This window comes from Heliconius melpomene, chromosome 13, assembly GCF_056956725.1.
Source record: "Heliconius melpomene rosina isolate 202511_hmr_F chromosome 13, ASM5695672v1, whole genome shotgun sequence".
NCBI lineage: Eukaryota > Metazoa > Arthropoda > Insecta > Lepidoptera > Nymphalidae > Heliconius > Heliconius melpomene.
Window position 1 is genome coordinate 17,890,128 of NC_140401.1, and position 23,607 is coordinate 17,913,734.

At 33.7% G+C, this 23,607-nt stretch overlaps 1 protein-coding gene, 1 long non-coding RNA gene and 1 other non-coding gene across 3 annotated transcripts in view; 2 read left to right on the top strand and 1 right to left on the bottom strand.

Annotated features, from left to right (window-relative positions):
- LOC146533217 (uncharacterized) overlaps window positions 1-23,607 on the top strand; it is a 316,872-nt gene that overhangs the window by 248,190 nt on the left and 45,075 nt on the right. The window lies entirely within an intron of this gene.
- kek5 (leucine-rich repeat, immunoglobulin-like domain-containing kekkon 5 protein) overlaps window positions 1-23,607 on the top strand; it is a 178,851-nt gene that overhangs the window by 130,897 nt on the left and 24,347 nt on the right. The gene's annotated exons all lie outside the window — the stretch shown is intronic.
- TRNAW-CCA (transfer RNA tryptophan (anticodon CCA)) lies at window positions 21,699-21,770 on the bottom strand. The gene has a single exon. It is a non-coding gene; the product is annotated as a tRNA-Trp (tRNA).

Here is a 23,607-nt window from a genome sequence, read left to right on the forward strand (position 1 = left end):
AATGAAAGGTACAAAATAATATTATAAGGCTCTCGTGGCGCAGTGGGGCAGCGTGTGATGTTAATATGATGGTTGTAAGTTCAATTTTCACTCGGGGGAATAATAAGATTTTTTTTATTAAATTAATACTTCAATGATTTTGAGTTGAGTTCTGCTACTCAACCAGCGTTGTCTTAAATATTGAGCGGATATTGGGGAACTGAGACCTAAGTCCCTCTGACTACCGTGCTTTGCGGGGAAAACCGAGAAGCTGCTTTATTTTGTTAGTAAGGTAAAGTATATATAGTACGAGCACCGTGCTAAATTAACCAATAAATATAAAAAAACTTTTGAATAAATATAAACTGTATATTGAGCGTACCTACATTTTTTTTAATTTTTTGATTTCCTTTCATAAAGTATATGAAGTAAATGTGTAAATTTATATTGAGGACTTACAGAAACTGTGGATCGTTTTTAATAAAATTTGTACACAGAAGTGTTTTGCAGTCTGGATATCATTTTGATTCAAAATACATTTTTTTAAATGATGTTGTTGATTCTATGAATTGCTAAAATACATTATTTTTAGGTTTCCGTACTCAAAAGGTAAAACGGGACCCTATTATTAAGATTCCGCTGCCTGATCCTGCTGTGTACCTATCTCACGAACCGTAGTAGTGAGAGAATTGAAATTTTTACAGATGATATATACAGACATTGCGTGTTGCACGGGGTGTACATGAGCAAAGAAGTGAACATTATTGAAAATTTAAATATAATAATTATCCTTAATAAATCGTAAGATGTAACCTAAATAAATATATTTAAAGAAAATAATAAATATCATCATACACCTAGTCACATAATCCACCATAAAATCAAATACGGGCAATCACTGCCCAATATTACCTACTATTTAACTGTCAATTATTATACAGATTGAAACATTCTAAATAATTTAATGTCAAACCAAATGAGCTGGGAATACGTCAATAAACTAAATGCGGACTTCTCCCAATCAAATCGGACAATGCCAAATGATTATTGAGTTGATGCTCCTCAAACATTGAACGTGGGGCGGTTTGATTCAATCTATACCTACTCTATACTGATGTTGCTAATCTCGGGAACTGTTGGTTGAAGCAAGTGGACACATCCAACACTTGCGCCATCGCTATTGTAGTAAGGTTGTAAGCTTTATCTTGACAAAATTATTAAATATTTTCTAATTATTTTTGTTTAACAAAATCAAAGTACGTTTTACTTTATATAAAATTATTTTTTACTAATTATGTTGTTTGAAGTCGGTTTTTTTTTTGTTAAAAATTAATTTGTTATTTTACCCTCTATCCCGCTGAATAGGTAAAGAGAATTCAGTGTCAAGATCTTCTTTATTTCTTTCTGACATTACACCGCAATGCAACGCTGCACTTTGTCTTAATAGAGCGAGCGGCGGACGCGGCGGCCTAGCGTGCAAGAACGGCGATGAGTTAAGACATTGAGTACGCAATGTCTCGAAAATCATGTCGGAAAATGGGGAACGGAGCATTTTAACACTAGGTATCCCTGTCTATCCTGCTACGCGGGAAAAAGCGTGAAGCCGTTTAGCTTTGCCTTACCCTGAAATTACATTAACATTATTAAATTTACATTTAAAATTCCTATTTATCACAAATATTATGCAGCTTTATAGCTTTCAGTGGAGGAACTGAAAAATAGGTATTGCGTAAGTTGTCCTTCACAGTAATGAGCTATATAAAGATACACTTAACGGTTCCCAAGAATCTATGATGAATTGCATGAATTTATATAAGAATATTAATTTCTTTTACGAAATGATCGTAATATGGCAGTTTTTATTGCTTATACTTTTATAATGTTAAAAAGAGTACTGAGTTCGATACTTTTAAACCAGATACCTTAAACAAGAAATTATTTTTATAAGTTTTACGTTTTTTTTGTATAGAAGTAGTAATTTATATAGTTTGAATTGTTAAGGGTACAAGTTCGAATAAGGCTTAAATATATTTAATTTTTAAAACTCTTTTTTAAAATAAATGGTAATTCAGCATTTACATATAGGTAGTTTTAAAACTCTTCCCTTACCTAATGACTGACAGACACTTGCAGCCTAAAAACTACACAACGACAGGCAAATTTGGGTTCCTATTTTTAGGTTCCTTGGGGAGTGTAGGAGAGAACTAAATTAGGATTTACAATTGCAATTTTTTTGTCATTACTAAATTCTAATTAATATAACAACAGGAAGATTTCAATAAGTTATATTTAAAAAAACTTTTAAGTAAGTAAGTATTCTTATTTGTTTCAGGTATGAAGAATATTAGAAGTTAAACAAAACATAATGAGGTAAAAAAAAAGTTGTATTGTGCTCAATTTTTTTCTTTTGAGTTTGTGTTAGTAGTATCTTAGGTAAGTAGGTAGGTACATGTAAGTATACTTTATGACGTTATTGCGTTAGGATCACTTGTTATCCTGTTCCTATGTATTTTACTATCAAAATCAATCAAACAAGGGCAACAGCAATTCAAGGGCCACCGTGGCCCGGTCGAAGAGGGATGTGACTGTAAACGCAAAGGTTACAGGTTCAATTCCCACTCGGGGAAATGAATTAATATTTAACATTTTCATCTTCTTGGTAATAAGGAAAAGCCCGGCGGTGACCAACAACACAAGGCTTCACACTTTTCCATAATATGGAGATCGGTCTTTTTGGGACCATAGTCTCTACAACTAGGTTCCCCTTTATTTCAACGTACGGTAAAACGCTAAACGATTTCTCGAAAACTGGCGGGTGCTAGGGTGACTGAGTACGTCGGTGAGCGTGATACAGCGTGCAGCTATGAAATTAAAAAAAAATGCTTACTAGATCAAAAAAGTGAAAATATGTCATAAATGAACATATCAATCGGGTATCGAATTCCTTACCATCGCGTGAACTAACTGCCAGTGTTTATTGCTATTTCGTGCATACATACAGTCCAAATCGTAATATTTCTTCGAAATCTTTAAAGCTTTTAAGCACGTAAACACTTTCTTTTGAGTCTGTTAAAAAATAAACACGAATAGAAAGTGTCACGCGATAGTTGTGAATTGAATCCCGACTCGGGAAACGATTATAGGTATATTTTCAATTATTTTCATATAGAAACAAAATATCTTGAAATTAAATAGAATTGAATATAATTGATCATTGTCTTTTTATTTAAAACTTAACGTCAAAATATCAACACCGAGAAATATCTTCCCACATAATTCCAAAATTTAACTCCAGCCATAACCTTCGATCGAAAACACAACTGTCTCAAAATCCAAAACGGATACTAAAACAAATAAAAACAAGTCAAATTACAGCCGTTCGTTGGTCGGTACACGCCCCGCGGCGAGTAAAAATGTATGGAACATACAATATAGGTACCTCTCCGTAAGTATGCTGAACTCGTGTATGGAGGTATAAGGAAAGTAAACATTTTCATCGTAAATATTAATTTCACCTACGATCTGTAGCGGAGTTTGTATGTCCAAGCATGTAGGCTATACAACTTCATTCAAATGTAATGTTTTATTCAGTTTATATAGTACGTACATTTTGATTTTTTTGATTTTTTTGATTTTTTCTAGCTTCACGTAGTATATCGCGAGTAACTATATCGTAGGCAGGAGGGACCTGGGATCCTAGTATCCAGACACTTCCGTCCCAAATCCTACAAGAATTGCGTGTTGAGTGATGGAACTCAACGCCGCGCTTTGCCTCGCTAACAAAAGAGAAGAAATAGAAATATTAAATATTTCATTTCCTCGAGTGGGAATCGAACCCACAGCCTATCGTGTTTACAGTCACATGCTTGTGCCCCTGCGTCACAACTAACCAAATATAAAAACTATAAAGAAATTTACGCTGTTTCAATACGAAGTCTTTTTATAAAAACACTGTAGTGTAAAGTTAATTATAAGAATATAACCGGATGAACGTACGTCAGTAGTCAGCTCACATCCGGTCAGCTGGTCGCAGTAATAAAATTAACTTGGATTTTTACTATGTGTAATATTAACTGATTTTAAGTGTTTGTTTGTTTATACTGATCTAGTTAACTATTGTATGTAATTAAATTATAAATGTTATTTTAGTTGAAATTTTATTATTTAGTTAACATTTTAATTAAGATACAAGTTGATATTCCTGATATTACATATTATGTCCTGGCTGTGGCCGTTGTGATTTTTTCCTCGCATAAATTAGAAAACAAGCGCAGCGTTAAGCTGTGTCACTCAACACGCCATGTCTCGAAAATTGGATAAAATGTAAGAAACGAACGGGAAACGAACGTCGAAGAACATCTTAACGGAAAAAGCGTGAAACTTTTTGATTGCGCATCTCAGAAATGATATCTAGTTACGTATATATAAGGAAAGTAAACCACGTGTTTTTTGATGTTGGGGAACTGAATGCGCAACTCTAATTGCAATCACCTTTATACATTGACACTGATTAATCATTTCTGATAACTCTACACATTCCTCTGTCAGGAAAGTAGAAATTAAATCGTTTATCTATTTCGATTATGCTTATCATTATAGATATGAGTTCAACGCCTTTTAATAAAATTTTTTTCGAGTAGGAGTCAAACCCAATACTATCGTTTCCACAGTGACAAATTGCACCATAAGATGAATTCTTAAAACTTTTGAATCGTCAAATTACATACAAATGTTAGCAATGTCAGTCCTATAGGAACCATCAGTGAAGAAGACAAGCTTGCTTATATGTGGGTGGGTACGTTGGTACGGTACGATCGATGAGTCGTGGCCGCTTCGAAGTTAAGTTTACCGAACATTTGTTCTATGTTTATTCAGGATGAAAATAATCAAAAATAAGAAAAATCTTAAAATCAAATATGCGTACCCATCCACTGCTATCGACGTTAGCACAGAGTGACGACGACTCGTTGACCGTACTGTACCTACTTCTACTATAAACACAATACTTATTCCACAGTAAACGCAAAGTTCAACAAGTTAAGTTAGTTAAAGTTATCTTCTAAGTAAATGAACAAATGTTTTGTTTAAAACACAAAGAATAACTTATTTGTTCACAATTAGATACAGAGGACTTTATCACAATGATATTGTTGCTTATAAACTCTTAATTAGGGGTATTGTTTTATTTTATAGCGGTCGTGCTTTATTAGGCTAGCGTAAGACTGTAGACGTGGCGGTTACATGTTCGATTCCTACTTAGGGAATGATTTTTCATCGTTTTGTCGCTCTGGTTTCAAGACAAAGCGCGGCGTTGAGCTTCGCCACTCAACTGTCGAACTTCGCCACTGTCTTGACACTGAGGTCCCTCTCCCTTCCTTGATATATGCGGAAAACAGCGTAAAATATAAAAAAAGATGAAAGACCTCTCAATTAAATTGAGAAATTTAAAAAATATTCAATTTCTTTATATTTTATTTATCATTAATTCACTTATCAGGGAGCGCAACGAGAAAACAATGTTTTACTTAAACATTCGCGAAGTTAACTCTGAAATTCTTATTTATATATCCAATAACGAGGCAATTTACTTTACGGACATGTTACCTGCGTGTTTAAAAATATTTTATACCCAATTAAATTATCTTGTTGCCTTAAAATAATCTGTTTTCAGGATAAAATAAATTTATAGCCCAACTATATACTGGCGTGGCTGTAATGTAATAATGAAACCTGGAATTTAATGAAAACGTATTAAATTTTGAAATATTTTTGTTATTTTTCTATGATATAGCTGACTAGCTTTAACTACGACTTGCCTGCTTGTTGAAATGAAAATGTTATCAGAATTCCCTGTTTTTGCTACATTTTTCATTATTAAGTACTTCGATATTATTACATTATATGATCGAGTGCGATGCTATTAAGTCTATCTTCTAGTAATAAATGATTTATCCAACATTTTTTTTCAATTAAAATTAATTAATGAGATTAATTAGCACGTTAAAACAAACCAACTTTTTAGCTTTATATTATTAGTATAGGAAGGAATAGTATCTTATCACTAGTTCCTCTGTGCCTGCCTACTTTGCTATGTGTAGAAATAATAGTAATAATAATATAAACATTTTTCCTAGTGAAAATTGAACCGACAACCAGATCGTGCCAGACACACTTTTAAACACTATATTTCTATTATAATTTAGATAACCCTATACAAAAGCCAGTTGAAACTTGAAGTGCAATCTGTCAAGTAATGTTGGCAAACTCAAGTAATGTCAGAGAGTCCCGATAAAGAAACAAAGACGTGCGCCGCGAGAGTGCCGCGTATCTTTTATTTATACCCGCACATAAATTCCTCTATCTTAAAGTCAATAAACATAATCTATCATGTACCTACTTGTCTTAGAAGTTATATTATGTTGTTGTTATAGAGGTCTGGTGGCTGTCCTAAATTTTGTTTGTTTTGAGTTTAAATTAATTCCCTTTTCTCCCGGTTCTATAGAAATTTTGGAAAATTCTCTAGTTTTCTTTACGCTTCCCAAAGACTCCACACGGAAAATTTCAGCTCTACCCTACGTAGTGTATCTTATCTTATCTTTCTATCTATTTTGTATTTCATGGCAGGGTAGGCAGAGGGGATCTGGGATCCTAAAAAGTAAGCCATTTCCGTTCAACACTTGCCGTCGCATTCTGGAGATATTGCGTGTTGAGTAGCCGAACTCAACGCCGCACTTTTCATCGTTACCAGAGCGAGGAAATGAAAATATTAAATATTTAATTTTCGGATTCGGACCCAAAACCTATCCCGTCTACAGTCCCACGCTTGGGCCACAAGCGTGCACATCGAGTGGCTTCAAGAACTGTCGGTGTAGTTTCATTTTAAGTCAAATTATATTTTTTGTGTAATCGTTGCACATTTATTGATCATTGTCTCGAAATTGTAATATGTGGGTCGTCTTTATTCACCATCGACGACAGCGACGAAATTTACTCTTAACTCTGCGATACCGTCATCTTGCGCCAGAATGCCGTGTTCCTATTGTATTTCCACAAATTTACTACTATACCCATACCTCTATATACTTTATGCACTATTTTCCCCAGTATATGAACCCACTCCATCCACGCAACGTAAATAAGGAAGTAAATATTCCAAATAGTGTTAGGTAATATAAATAAAATAAGAAATGAACTGTCTAAATCTAGTGTTATATGCAAACGCGATGCTCCCGGCTTTGTAAAATCCTGTACGGATCAAAGAGAATATAGGGTAGTCTTTTTTGGGCTTTTACTAGGTTTTTGTGTATATATGTAATATATTAGGTGGTTTTGGTCGACGTGTATTTATACATACATTTAAATTTATTTATATAGCTCAGTAATAAATTTCTTAGTCAACCCATAAAATAATTATGTAAATTTAAAAATATGTCTGTTAGTTATAAATTTCTTTATCATCGCGTTCTGACAGACAAAGTACAGCGTTGTGTTCCGCCACTGATTAAACCAACGTCTCCTGAATTGGGCCTAAAATGAGAATCGAGTCATAACACTAGATTCTCTCTTCTTTAACCTGCTGTGCGAGAAAAAGTGTGAAGCTGCCATTTATAAATCGCTACTACGTGCTATAATATGACATTTTATTCCACGGCCACTAAAGAAATCAATCTTAAAAATGCTATCCCATGGAGGGAAACGTCTTCATCGAGAAGGAAGATTTATGTGCGACATAAATAAAACATACGTAATTTCTCCCTTCGCTGTGAGCGACGGACACGGGCGTGTGTTATGACTTATGAGTGATCACGGTACCTTTATTACGAGATTAGATACCTAATGGTTCTTTTTATTATTAGGTAGCAGTTATTAGGTGAATTAAATATAATATGTATAGCATTTATTTAGTGTTATTCCACTCTTATGAAAGAAAATACTTTTTTAGAAAACTTGTAAAAGATTGAATGCAGCGAAATTTGAACCTGCGCCTCTTGAAATCTACCTCCACTAAACCATACGTTCTTATCATTTTATTATTATTTGAAATATAGAAGGACAAAATATATTTCGAAACAACTTAATTAAATAACTGAACTGAGGAAAACTGATCGAATTAAATAATAGGTTCTTTTCTATATATTTTATTAGTTAAGTAATAGCAAATTCTCAGGAGAGATAAAATACTTTTTATTAAACTATAAGTATAGATATATGTATATAATCACATTTTTACAAATTCTAAAATCGATTTGTATTCTCTACTATAACGATAAAAATAGGATAGGATAAAAAAATAGGATAGCTTTTACGCGAAAAATACTCGACCGATTATCGTGGAACTTTGTACAGATACTCTTAGAGGTATTAGAAATAACATAGGATATAAAAAATATATTATCGTTTGGCTATAATTTAATAATAAGTTCAAAGTGTTAAGTCTAGTATAAAAACAAAGAGCGATTTTTTATATTTAAATTTGTAAAAAATGCATTTTTGAAAAGTATAAAAATGTACGATTAAAAACGGATTTAGCTGGTTTACAAAACCGACGATATGGTATATAATCTTTATAATAAGTATGATAAAGTAATTTTGAACATGCACTATGAGTAAGTGTCAAATAGTTTACAGCATAAAGCTAGTAGTTGATTAAAGGTGAATGGTGCTGATAGCATCGCTACAGCGCGACGCGTGATGACGTGAAGTTGTTATAGATTATGTTATAAACCTTGTATATTGTAGCTTGCTTTGTATATATATTTAGCTTTACGCCACGTAAACTTACTACGCTTACGTAACTTTGTTCAGGACAGGCAGAGGGCACCTGGGACCCTAGCGTTAAGACATTACGTTCACATTAAGATATACCTTTATTTATAACAATGTTCAATCTGTCCCTTAATTGGCTTTACTCAATAAATTCCAAATGTTGTTTTCAGCAACACAGTAATACGGGCTCTTATCTACAATAAACTTGCCTTCAATATCGACAGGTCGCATCAACGTTTGATTTGATTGCCAATTAGAGCTGTCGTTTGTAGCTGGTATTCATTTCGTATTGTTTTATAGGTGAAGGTTGAAAGGATTTATTAATGGATTGACGACGATACCCACTTTCCGTCCAACTTTCGAGACATAGCAGCTGCGTTTTTTCGAACGAAATTGGTATAAATATAATCATTACATACCTACACTCTATCTCTATCTATATCTAAATTCCGCATTGTTTAGACTATTCTATTCATCTCTTTTCGCTTTTATTATAAATACATCACAACGTCGTCGTGCCGCTGATATTTAAATTGAAACAGTAACCTTTTCTGAAACCCGCAGAGACTTCACTACTACAATGTCGTGCGGGCGGTGTCAAATAGATTATATTTAGTTTGACGTAAGACCACGAGCCCATTTTTACGCAAAGGCAAATTTGAGGCTATAATGGAGAAAATAATATTGGATAAGTCTTACTAAATAAATTATAAATTGAAATTTCATTAAGTAAATATTTATTATCCGGTTTCATAAATCAAAGTGTTCGCTAAGAGAAAAGATAGATAACTTTTATTTAAGACAGTCTGCTTACATTCCGTGACTATTCGCGACGTGGTGGAACTCAATCACGTTATGCCTTGTTACCAGAGCGATAAATTAAAAAAAAAATATTCATCCGAGTGGGAACCAAGCGCGCAGCCGTTATGTTTATATTCAGACGTAATGCCGCTGTGCCATGCCATGAGTTAATAAAACAAAACTTACAATACAATAAAGTAGATATATCTTACGAATGAGCGTAGCTATCGAATTAGAATCGATTTCTGCAGACTGATGTCTCTATTTCGAATCTCTTTATCCAATTGAAAGCATCAATTTAAAAGGGTTAAGGATAACGACGTATCTATGTTTATCGACAATTTTCTTTTCTATAACGAGCCTTTAGCATAAAAATTTTATATGGAAATGTATGTAGGAAAAGTGTGTGATAGTTTATTTTTTTCTTTTTTTGGTTTAAGATTTTTGGATCATTTGGTTGGTTTCCGGGAAAAAATGTCAATTGTAAGTAATAAAAGTATAACTAGCATTGTGAAATAAAGCAATGTTTTTTTTTATATTCACGTTGTTACTCGCATATAGCAAAGAAGACAAAGGGAACCTAGTTTTAAGATAGAACTTTCTGCCTTTCGCTTAATTTTCGAGACATTGAATTTTAATGACAGAACTCAAGCCATGCTGTCTTTTTAGCAGAACGAGTATTTGGCCAAAAATATTTTCACAAATGAAATTTATAATAGTCCAGTCGTGGCGTGGCGTGGCTTGTGCCCCAAGCGTTTAAATTCGTCAGTTTGGCTCCCTTTACCTACCCTGCTACATGCAGGATACAGGATGAAGCTAAATAAATATATAATTAAATTATGCAACAAAAGAATAAGAACTGCCCCCTAACCCGATAGTAGCGACATGTTCATTGGACGATTCCAGCAAAAGTCTATTTGAATAAAATAGAATATCTTTGTAATTGAATACCAATCCGCTTCTTGGTACAAGTTAATTCATTGAATTAACTAACACCAAGAACATAATTATCACTACATCTGTGAGTACGACAACGTTACTGTGTGATAATGACGTTTATAGCATCTTATATCGTCGTGGTCGAATAGCTCGTTAGTCGTGTTGGATTTAGCCTTTATAGGATCATTATTATATAGAGACAAATCTCTCTGATTTCTCTGTTTTTTTTGCATAATATATTTAATATAATAGTGACTGTATGGAATGAGGTAATGTATTAAGATATACAGTGTTTGAGATTTAAACTTACATTTATCGCCTTTAATATTGACTTATTCATCTGATTTGAATATTACTTACTCATAGATAATTCACTGTTAAAACAAATTAAAGTGGTCTGTGATTAATTATGAAATATATATGCATATCCTGAGGATCAGCATATACTCCATATTTATAAAAAAAACGACATTTCTTAACATTATTGAAAGCCAGGACGAGAAGTTTATAGAATAGTTTTGTATTATGATTTTTTTTTATATACCTATATTTGGAGCTTTTATAATTTTTTGAATTACTATTACAAACTAAGGAAAAGGAAATATTTTTTTCAGAAAACGTACTCATATCTTGAATTTTATTTTTTATTACAATTTTTAAAGTCCCACAGGTATGTCGCTAGCGGAAGCTGTCTACTAATAAATGCTTTATAAAGTAAACGTAATTGATCCCCCATTCCGCTTAATTTGCTCAGAATGAAATGAATAATTCATTTATTTTAAGCCCTGTTTATCCTTTTAGCTCCTTGCATTTTCAGCTGTCAAGTATTTGTTTTAACATCTTATTTATAGTTAACATCCTGCCAGTATAAAATTTGTGTTTTATGCAAAGATGATGATTAAGTAGGACCAGTTCACAATTTATAGTGTATTTAAGGTTAGTGTTTATAGATATTTGACATGGTGGTGGGTTCGATCCCCACTGCAGGAATGTATTACTTTCATTTCGTCGGAAAACACAGTGTTTTAACGCTCGGCTCACTCTCCTTAAACTGTACTCCGAATACACCTGGTTAGACAGAGGGTACCTAGTCTTAAGACATTCCGTTCTACAATTTCCGCCGAATTTTCGAGACATTGAGTGTCATGTGGCGGAATTCAACGCCGAGCTTTGTCTGGTTACCAGAGCGAAGATTTTAAATTATTAAATAGTTAATTTACCGAGTGTGAATCAAACCCATAAACGTCGCGTTTACAGTCACAGGTTAAAAGAAATCATATTAAAAGTTCTTTCAGCATATTTGAAACGAAATCCTAAGACTAATATTTAATTACATTAGGGTCACGTCAATCATTAATAATCCAGTCTTCATACCTTTCCCAATTAAGTTTAGCTCGTCTCATATTGTTTTCTGGAGGTTTTTTGCGAATTCATTATTCAAGGATTCAACGCGGTGGATGGAAGAATTCACGTTTACTCGAGTTTTGTAGAGTGAGAAAATTGTGGTCGTAATGTATAGGTATATGAAAATGTGCTGGAGAAAAAGTATGTTGTCTTAGTTGATTTTGGCCCGCACATAGCAGGGTAGGCAAAGGAAAAATGAGTTAAGGCTTTACCTTCGTTTCGTTAAGACATTTTCGTTGGCCGCTTTCCGCCGATTTCCGGGGGCATCTAAGAACCTGGGGTTCAAATCTGGCCGTGGAAAATTGTTTATTCGTCTTATTAAATATTTTTCTTCAAAAAAGTTTTTCTAAAAGAATTATATTTAAAGTTACTTTAGATAATTCAATTCTTCTAAAATCGTAGACACTAAAATTAATATTTCATAAAACACCTTATTAACAACGACCGCTGTCATTAGGTTTAGGTTTTAATAAATTGGTCTAATAAAAAATATCTTCAAAGAGAAAAGCGAGGTAATTTGTATTTGTTGGAATAAGACGCTTCACTCATCTCGGGCGTCATCTAAAATTTTATGCTGCCGATTTTTCATATTGATTGTGTGGTGACTGGTGAGTTATATTCTTTTTAGGGTTCCTTAGTTCCGTCAAAAATTGAGAATGAATATGAATTAAATATTGTCTAGGTGTATGTAGGCTTGGAAATATTTTTTCTAGATTTCTTCATAAGTCTTGTAAATAGATTTTTTTTTAGTAAAGTGGTACCTACATGTACATTTTACGCTATTCACGCTGCTTATCTCACCTATCTTCCCTACATGCCGAATTTGAACTTGTGAGTCCCAGCATTACCGTCTACGGCTTGTCTGACAGTCACTCAGTAACGGAATAGTTTGATGTACCAAAATGGTATCGTTGAAAGATAAAATTATATTATAAATCAAAGAAAATAATAAATTTTCAATAGTATACTGCATAAAAGCTGGAATTTACCACCGTACCAAGAACAGGCTTCCTTAAATAAATGATATGTTACTGATACTTGTACCTTTTGATTGATGGTTGGTGTACATTAGCCGCGTTGTACGGCGCCGGCTCATTTCAAAGTAAAAATACTAAAATAAACTTCTATGTACATTTATAGAAGTTACTTTAGATTAGATGGTTGTACTGGTTTTGGTCTTTCATTTAGAATTATACAGAGGATCACGCTTTTCCTGTCTTTTAGGCACATAAAGGGAGAGACAGCTTAGTGTTATGACACTCCTTTCTTATATTAATTATTTTCATTTCCTCGCCCAGGTAAAAAATAAAACGTAACGGTCAATGCGTATGCGAAATGCTAAACACTGTGTTAAGAAATAACAGAAATTGTCTATTTTATTTGTAAAGTTATATAGTGACAAGTTGAAACTACCCTCGTATTGCGTATAACACAGTGAGACCTCTTCTGCGGCCCTCAGATAGGCGCTACATTATTTATGACGGTCACGCTGTAGAGCTGTACTTGTGGAAAAATGTACTCAGAACGTTAAGCTTGTTCTGGTTGTGTACAATATTTTGAGAAATGGTTTTTACTTGAACATTTTGGATAAATTTAAAATTTTGTTTTAGTGTTTTTTACATTAATTTAAATATTAATTCTTTTATCTTTACGCTGAGGCATATTTAACTAAACAAAAGCACACAAAAAAGCTTCTTTTCGCAATATATAATTATACATTATGTTATTTTTGAGCTACAAATATTTTAAGTGATATATGATTCAGTTTTATAATATTAGTCTCTACTAATGAATAACTATAATATATACAGCAATATGAGCAGCGGGATGCAGCAAAACAGCGACTGTAAACACGACAATTATGGGTTCGATTCCCACTCCGGAGTGTGAATGAGTAATTTTAAATCCCCACTTCGGCAACAAAACGTGATTTTGAGTTCCGCCAAGCAACATATTACTTGGATGGATTTGGTTTCATAAATTGGGTAGAAAGTGGAGAACTGAGTGTACACAATACTGGTAAAGAAAATGATCTCTGAGATTTATTTAGCCGTCCACACTTGGATTACTGGCTGTGTTAGTCACCAAAAGGAGTAAAGCGTCTCGTGCAGAAATAGCTGGTTAATAACGATAGTCTAAGAGACGATCGTTATTAATGATGTTACTTGATTCTTTAGCTTAACAAAATTTTGTAGGTCCAAAATAACATAATCGTAAATTTAAGTCCTTATAGTGTTATTATCTATATTTTTGAAGCCAGCGCACAGCGCCAGGCGCAGGGGCACAATCCAATCCATCACCATTCGAGGAAATAAAAGATTTATTTTATATTTTAATTTTTTCGCTTGGTGTCAAGGCAAAGCGCGACGTGGAGTTACACCGCTCAACACACAATGCCTATCCTGCTGTGTGCGGGATACAGCATGAAACTAAAGTATTTTGTTTATCTATATTTTGACGACAATAATAATATGATAAGGTTATGAAGCAACAACATTTTTAATGTTTCTTTTTTAACCTTCCTATTAGTGTCGCAACTAAGAAGTGTTATTTAATAATAATATTAAATAACAAACAAACAAACAACAATAACAAACTGTTACCACATCCTTGTGGATATGCACAAGGATGTGGTAACAGTTGACAAAGGCCTTACTCCTCTTTCCTTGGGCAAAGAGAACTGGCGTCGGCCTGTAGTACTTACTACTTCTGATCCCATGGCTGTATGGAAGAGCAAGGAGCTGCATGGTAGATTCCATAGAGCCCTAGTGGGCCAGGACGTGGATACTGTTTCATCATTATCTTGGTTACAGTTCGGGGATCTTTTCGGAGAAACTGAAGGTTTTGTCTGTGCAATTATGGACGAAGTTATCAAGACACGGAACTACCAGAGACATATTATGAAAGATGGCACTATCGACATCTGCCGGGCGTGTCATCGACCTGGGGAGTCCCTCAGACATATTGTCTCTGGTTGTTCTCATCTTGCTAATGGTGAGTATTTGCATAGACACAATCAAGTAGCCAAGATAATACACCAGCAACTTGCTCTTCAATATGGCCTTGTAGAATTGGAGGTGCCTTACTACAGGTACAATCCCATGTCTGTTCTTGAAAATAGCTGTGCTTTGCTCTACTGGGATCGGTTTATTATTACTGACAGGTATATTGTTGCCAATAGACCTGATATAGTACTAGTAGACCGAGCGGCGCGCCGCGCAGTGATTATTGACGTTACTATCCCACATGATGAAAATCTCGTGAAGGCCGAAAAAGAAAAACAATCTAAATATTTGGACCTAGCCCATGAGATTACCGCCATGTGGGATGTCAATGCGACTATCATTGTGCCGATAGTGGTTTCGGTTTACGGTTTAATAGCGAAAAGCCTCGACCGACACCTTAAGAGGCTATCGCTTAGCTGTTGGATCAAGAACCGGATACAGAAGGCAGTAATACTTGAGACGGCACGTATTGTGCGGAGGTTCCTCTCTCTGGAGCCCTAGCCACCGATGGCTTGGACCCTTGTCCCGCCCTCGGAAGTGTGGTTTTTTATATTTTTAAATGTATCTTTTTTATAATAATTTATATTTAAAAATGTAAAATTGATTCGATTATTTAATAAAAGTATATTCTGTATATTAAATATATATATATTCGAAATAAAATATTTTTGTACTAATTATTAAAATAATCACAAAAACTGTAAAGTTTTACCCTGCTATTTTATTATACACAATATTATTACCAACCGCCACTTAGTCTATCTTACAAAGTTTCAACCGCAACGGATGTATGGGTAATTCGTAAAACACTTGTTTTCTTAAGTTCAAGTTTCTGTAGACTTTGTTGTTTTAATGAATGAGCTCTTTACATACTTGGGACTGTATACATACATTATAAATAAGACTACTGTTATACCCTTAGGATTCAATGGATGTGTTGTCTTTTTCTTTCAAAAATGTACAATTCTTAATATACGCCATTAAACAGGCTCAAGAATTTTATTTAAAATTTGTAAAAATAACGAAAATCAAAGACCTCACTAACTCTATTATTATTTAGTCATCAGTCATTCATTAATGTGTATAATTTTTGAAATTATTAACTGATGAAAATGATTAAGATAAAGATATAAATTTGTCAAATACAATATTTAAAAGCAAAATTATTTTGTAAGCATTCATTACTATAAACATGGATATGAGAGGCACTGCACTGCTATGTACGGAATACAGAGTGAAGCTAAAAATAAGACGACAATATTCTCTCGGACAAGATTTGAACCCACAACCATTGAATACAGTTTACTAAAAGATATTATAATAATAAACATTCTTCTTCATACCATATTTCATCATGCACGAGCATAAATCCAGACGGTTTTTGTCCGCACGAAAACATTTAAGATCACTTTTAAAATTTAATTAAACGTCTATCAGTCTCGTCACAGAGATTAAAGCTTAACGAAATGGGTTTACGAGTAACTCCTTGCAACGCATGTATGTACGTACCTATGGAGATATCTCCTAACGTTTTAAAAGTTTTAAAATGAATCAAACTGTATAAAATTGAAATTTTATAAAATAAAAAATCTATTTGCGAGATTTTTCCGCATAGTAGTACCCTACTAGGGAGGTTGAGGGAAACTATTGATAAGACGCTCCGTTCTAAGCTATTCGCCTAATTTTCGAGGTATCTCCGGAGGGAATAAAAATAATTTTAATAGAATCATTTATCTGAGTGGGAATCGAATTCACAACAGTCACGTTTACTAGTTACTCTTTACTATTAGACACTGTCCAGAGGCGCCACGACGACGACGACAAACAAGTAAATAAAAAAATAACACCTTACTGTTGTTATCTGAGATTGTTTGCATTTGAGCACCAATCACTTCGTTTCACCTCATATATTGAAATAAAAAAATCTAAAATTATTAGTTTTGAATTGACAAAGTCTAGACAAGGCAAATAAAGTAACCGAGCAAATAGTCTACACCGGTATAAAAGGGTTATCCTATAATTGATACTCCCTACGGTTGCGCCTCGTCCTCGTATTGAAAGTAAATTGCCTATTATATAAGAACTTACAATTACTTTGGAAGATTCAATCACGTGAAGAAAGTGTCTAAACAACTTAGTTAACTTAAATAGATCTTGAGATGAGATGTCTAGAGATAGAGTACCTTGTATTATTATCAATACACATTAGAACAGGAAAGCCATTATTTTATTAGGAAAATGAAGGAATCAGTACTTTACATATAATGTATGTATACGAGTATAAATATACTTACAGGCACATTATAAAATTAATGTTAACTCTGAACAACACAGTATGTTCCACAGGTTCCATTATGTAGGCGCTGATTAGAGAGCATATTCTAGTTGTAAAGCTCTTCTGTAAAGCTCGGGATAACTATAGTAAAATGCTTTATATAACTAAAGACTGTAGTGAAAATGGAAATACGAAGTATACCGACAATAAATGATTTGGGCATTTATAGCATCGAAAAAAACTTGTGGTTTTGGTTTCCACTCTGGTAATATTTTTTTTATTTTTATTTCCTCGTTCTGGAAAAGAGGCACTCCGCAGAGTTGAGTTTCGCCACTCAAAAATGAAACACAATATCAACTTTTCGCTATATTCAAATCAATTCTAAAACTTTTTTGTGATACTACATTTATATGCCCCCAGCATTCGAACTAACCCCGACTATAATTGCTATCTTCATATTTTTCATGTTGCCAACATTTAAAATAATATTTATGGTACAATAAAAATTACTAGAAGATTTATACTTTTGTAGACAACGTATAAAACAATGAACGAAGAGGGATTTTAACCCACGCCTCTTGGAAACCGTCCAAACGCTCTGATCACTATGCCATACGTTCTCATCAAGCTGCGTTGAAATCCTTACACGCTTCTTACAACTTATTTATGTTATTAACATCATCGTAGAGAGATTTTTATAAATATACGCGAGCCAAAGAGGTATGCTAACAATAATCATTTGGCGATAGAGACGATCCTGTTTTATAAATATTTTTCTAACCTTAATGTGTATTTTATATTTGAATTTTATTAAAAGAGAAATGATTTATTATACTCGATTATTAATTTCCGGTAAACTTATAAAGAAGTATAGTATATAACTAAATATTGTAAAGCGACTAAATACGCTAACATTATCAGAAGTTCACACTGGTCCGTAACAGGCAGTCTGTCTGTAAAATTACTCTTTCGCTACAAAGTCATAAGTCTTTAATACAATATTGACAGAGAATAAACGGTTTAAGTTCTTTTAAAGGAACTCTGCTTTTACAAAGCTAGTTGAAGCTTGCTCAAAGGTCCATTCTGAAGAATGAACATTAAACAACAAGGGTTTATTACTATTAACATTTTACTCTTTATATTTTCTACAGAGACTCCGTTCCCAACTTTTCGCCGAATTGAGTAGCGAAATTTAACTCCACGCTTTGTCTTGTTACCAGAGCGAGGAAATGGTAATATTTATTAATTATTTAATTCCTCAGGGTGATAATCGAACCCACATCCGTCGCTTACAGTCACGCGCTTGTGTATATATATTTTATACCTATCTTTCTCAGCGAAGTCTTGACCTCCATTACGGGAACGGTATCGCGTGTAATGGCCAATTTTTTCACCAGATCTGCTTTATTAGGTAATAATGACTTCTCCAATATCCGTTATGAGGGGTTTGTTCATTTAGCTTAAAGGTTCGACCCGATGTAACGGGACCCAAAATAATATTTTAATATTTTTTATATAGCAGCTTTACAGTGTCACTCGCGTGTCATGGAGGAATGGAACCAAGTGGTTAGGTTAGACACTACGTTCCCCTCTTATTTTCGAGATATTACGTGTTGAGTAGTGGAACTTAACGCCGCGCTATGTCTTTCGCTTAGTAGAAATCAAATCCACAACCGTCGCGTTAATATTCACACGCTTTGCTGTGCTTTATTCCCAAAACCTCCAATAAAAAGCTCAGTTACAGTTTTATGTTACGTGCAAATATTGAAAACAAAAAGCTTACCTACAGTCATTAAATATCAATCACAATGAACAATACGCGCTATTGTTCAATATCGAAAATACTAAAAGGAAACGAGCTGATAAACAAATCGGAAATCTCCTCCGCTACACAATTTAGATATTCCTTATAATAAACACTTGTATATTTATAGTAACCTACTCCTTGAACCTTACCTATTGTTATATTATAGAAAAAAAATATTCAAAAAGTTGACATAATTGTAGCTTAGTGTTATTTATATTGCTGTTTTATTGTAAAATTTCAACTTAATTCGTTTAGTAGCAGGTTTTTGAGTAAAAGGGAAACAAACAGACATTTTTTGCTTCAGGCTGTATCACGTCCATAGCAGGGAAGCCTGAGGGAACCTGGGAAGTTTGTGTTAAGACACTCCGATCCCATTAGGACATTTCCGTTCCCCACTTTCCTTCGAACTCCACGACTCGTTACCAAAGCGAGGAGCTACCGGATGGAAGTCCCAATAATGACGTTCGGTAAATGAATGTAGTATTTCAAAAGTCATAACATGCGGAAGGCAACTAGTAGTATATCATGGTTCACAAAAACCTTACGTTTCTTTATAACGAAAGAGATATCAAGTAAACAAGATGATTCTTATAAATAAACCGTAGAGCGTCTTACAGTTTTAACAACATGTACATACATTAGTTAGTGTTCTCGCACAAGATAGATGGGAGCTGCAGTGAAGCTTTCAATCTAAAGTTTCTTTTCATTATTTCTAGTAGCATAGCAGAATCTGTGACACTAAGCTTTTAGAACTAAACTAAAGCCTTGAAATTTTAAACAAGACTTAACAATTTTCTATCTTTTTAGTTTCATGCTGTATACCGCATGGGTATGCAGAGAAAACCTAGTGTCAAGACACTCACGTTCCTAATTTCCGAATTACCTCGCTTTTTCTAGTTACAAGAACGAAGAAATCTTTTTGGAAACCGGACATAAAACTGTCTAAAACTCAACTTAAAACTGACATTAATGACGTAATTGTATTTAAAAAAGACTATACAAACTTTACGTTTTTTGCAATATTTTAATACCTGTAAATACGTCATTTTTGCCTGGAAAAAGTGATATAAATATTCGAGTGAGTGGTTATTGAACTTTTGTTCAGGGGCGAGTTAATCTTGCGTCTCCACGCCCGGTGACGCCGTAATGACCATCCCAGATCAACAGCAGTATAGCCAAGTCGAAAAAAAGGAATTGAACTTCTCATTGCTTAAAAAATCATAATTTTCCCCTGCGCCACGATTGTATTCAAAACAGCTACACATGTTGACAAAAATACGGAACTAAAAACAAATATCGCTTTGTACCAACTTTATATAAACCACGGTCGAACCGAAGAGTGTTTTAGTAGAAAAATACGCATCCACGGCAACTATGTACGAGTATATGACGCGTGAGAGCTCGCGCTAGTTCGGGACGTCCCACTTTGTTGTGTATTGCACTACCTACGCGTTTGGGGGAGCTTACAGTGCATGCCAGCAGTCTTATTGTCCTTTGGGTATAGTATAAAAATAAGTTTAAGCGAGCGAAGCCGCGTTTGAGTCTCTAGTAACAAATAAAATATAACTATTAATAAAAAATAATCTAATACCGAGAGTGAAATCGAACCCACAACCGTACATTTACAGTCAGACCGCTGCGCCACGAGGGCGGATAGATTGGCTAAGAAGAGATACATGAAGATTAAAAAAATACTTATTCTTTCTCTCCTTATTGTCTATAACTAATTATTGGTAAGTAGCTATAAATAACCCCAGTAATGCAGTTAAAGCTGGTCCGTCCATAGACAAAGCTTGGTCATGAATTGCTCATTAGCCCATTACCTTGATGAATTGTGTGCCGTACAAAAGGTATATAAACAATAAAATATTGTTTTTTTATTATTATAAAAGGTATTTAGATTTTTGCCTTTTCGTTTTATAATACTGGGATTGTTTTTGCTATAATACAAATATTTGCTTTGAGCTTACTCTGTATTGTTTCATTATGTGGCTATTATTTAATTTGTGTTTTATTATTTAATTATTTAATTTAATGTGGATAAGAGTAGACTTGATATTAAAAACAAATAGTACAAGTGGTACAGAAAATAGTTTTTTTTATTTACACTGTATCTCGTATGTGATGTGGGTAGATAGAGAATACCTAGGGTTAGACATTCCATTCCACGGGGAACGGGAATGTAGTTTTCGCCAAATTTTCCAGATATTGCGTGTATAGTGGCGGAACTCAACACCACGCTTTGTCTTGTTACCAGAGCGAGGAAATGAAAATATTTTATCCTCTCGAATGTTAATCGAACTTATCGTTTGTAGTCAGACGCTGTGATTCCAAGAAAAAAAAAATCGTTCCTCACTTTCTACCAAATTCTAAACGCATCTTGTGTCAAGTAGCGTTATTTCTTTTAATAAAATATTTAAAGAATATTATTAATGACATATAATGAAGAGGAATAGTTAATCATTTTGTTTTTTCGGTCTGGTAAAGTACGAAATGAATAAATGAAAACAAAGTATTTGAATTAGTGTCCGATCAAAACAAGATTTTACAAGAAAATCGATCCAATAGATTGGATAGATTACTACTTTTAACAGCTCCTATGTCCGACAGCGAATGCGTGGAAATATAAAATAACTAATTTTCGTTAATTTAAATGAACAAAAAACAATATATTTTTAGTTATTTAAATTTACATCAAAAATATAGCAAAAACAAATAACATTGACCCCGACGTGATTTGAACACGCAACCTTCTGATCTGGAGTCAGACGCGCTACCGTTGCGCCACGGAGTCACAGATTCTACTTGTAAAATTTACTATCACATCTTTACAACAGTGTAGGCAGAAAGAAGTGTCTAAACACATTTTCAAACATTCTCTGATTTCCTTTGAATTCAAGATAATCGATAATCCCAGGAACTACTTGTTGGAAATGAAAAAGTATTTTTTGTATTATATAATCTATTTATAATGTGAGTAATAGTAGAGGCTACATGTTATGTTACGTCATTTCGATGTAACTTAGTTAATGTGACCGCGCGGGCGAGACCGTTGGTAAATAGAAAACTAGTGCATTTTCCTAAGAATTTCTATTAAAATAATATTTTCAATATAATTTTTCAACTCGACCAATTTAATTTGTTTCAGGTACAACCTGTCTGCCCTGCAGCCTTAGGATATACTGTGGTTGTAAATACAATTTTAAAGCTTTCTCAGTATAATTAAAGTATTAATACCTTTTGTTGAGGCCGTTTGACTGTAAAGTGACGGTTCTGGGTTCGGTTGGCACGATGAGTTTTCATTTTTTGCTTAGGTAACAGGATTAATTGCGTATTGTTATTAATTTAATACGCAGTGCCTCTGAAATTGTGTGGAAAATGCGGAACAGAGTGTCTTAACACTAAGTTCCATATCCTATCCGGTTATTTGCGGGATACAACGTTAAGCTTATAATATAAAACTCATCATAAGATTATAATAAAACTCAGTTTCGTGCCGTAGTACAAAGATGGATTTTGATCACATTTCAAGGTACTTTTGTATAATCAAATTACGTAAACTTTTTATGATATGAGTACGTTTCACGTAAAACTATAAAATCCACCTTTATTATAAATATTTACATTTCCACTCGCGACTTCGATCGGACTACACTAAGATAATGTTAATTTATTATACATATGAACTTTCCTCTTAAAACACAAGAATTTGCATACCTATGCAAATATCAGCACTTTTAGAAATCAAATCTACTATTCGCTCCTTTAATTTTAAACACCACCTCAGTCAGTGATAAGTTACCGTGAATATTCATTGTAGTGCAACTCCTTGCATAATTAAAGATGTTTAATATTTAACACACTTGAATCTAAATATCTTTTTTTATCTTTACAACTGACTGTAAAGGCGATAGTTAGCACTAGAGGGTCTGGTAGGTTTGATATAATAATAATGATATTTGATTAAAATCTATATATAAAATTGCCTTTTTGGGTGTGGTGAGACAATGCGTGGAGTCCTGCGACTTATCTCTATATTTGTAAAAATACGCGTGATATTATAAACATAGATTCTCCTTGTATATCGTTTTTATTTGGATAGAAATTATTTAATTTAATTATTATATATACAGATTAGGATAAACATATGTATTTGATAATTCATCACATACCACTTCAATTGGTTTTAACACTGAATTATTGATGAGTATTGAAATCAGAGGAATTAGTTAATATTTGGTCAGGTGAAATAGCTCCACCTATTCCTACGCCCATGTTGAATACACATTATCAGACCTTCCAAAAATATTTCAAAGGCTGTTGAAAGAACTAACGTTGTACATGAAAACTTTATTACAGTTACGTTAGAATGGATATTTTGTTAGTTTCTTTAGCAAATAAATACTTTTCAACTACACTAATATTATAAAAACATATTAAGTGACGTAGCTTGAGGCCGTCGTGACGCAGCGACAGCCTCTGACTATATTAATGTCACAGTTGTGATTTCGATTCAGATTTCAGAAAATACATTATTTTCATTTTCTCGCTCTGCTAAAGACAAGGCGTGGCCGTTCTACCTGGCAACACGTAATGTCTGGAGTTGAGCGTAAAATAGTATGTTAACACTA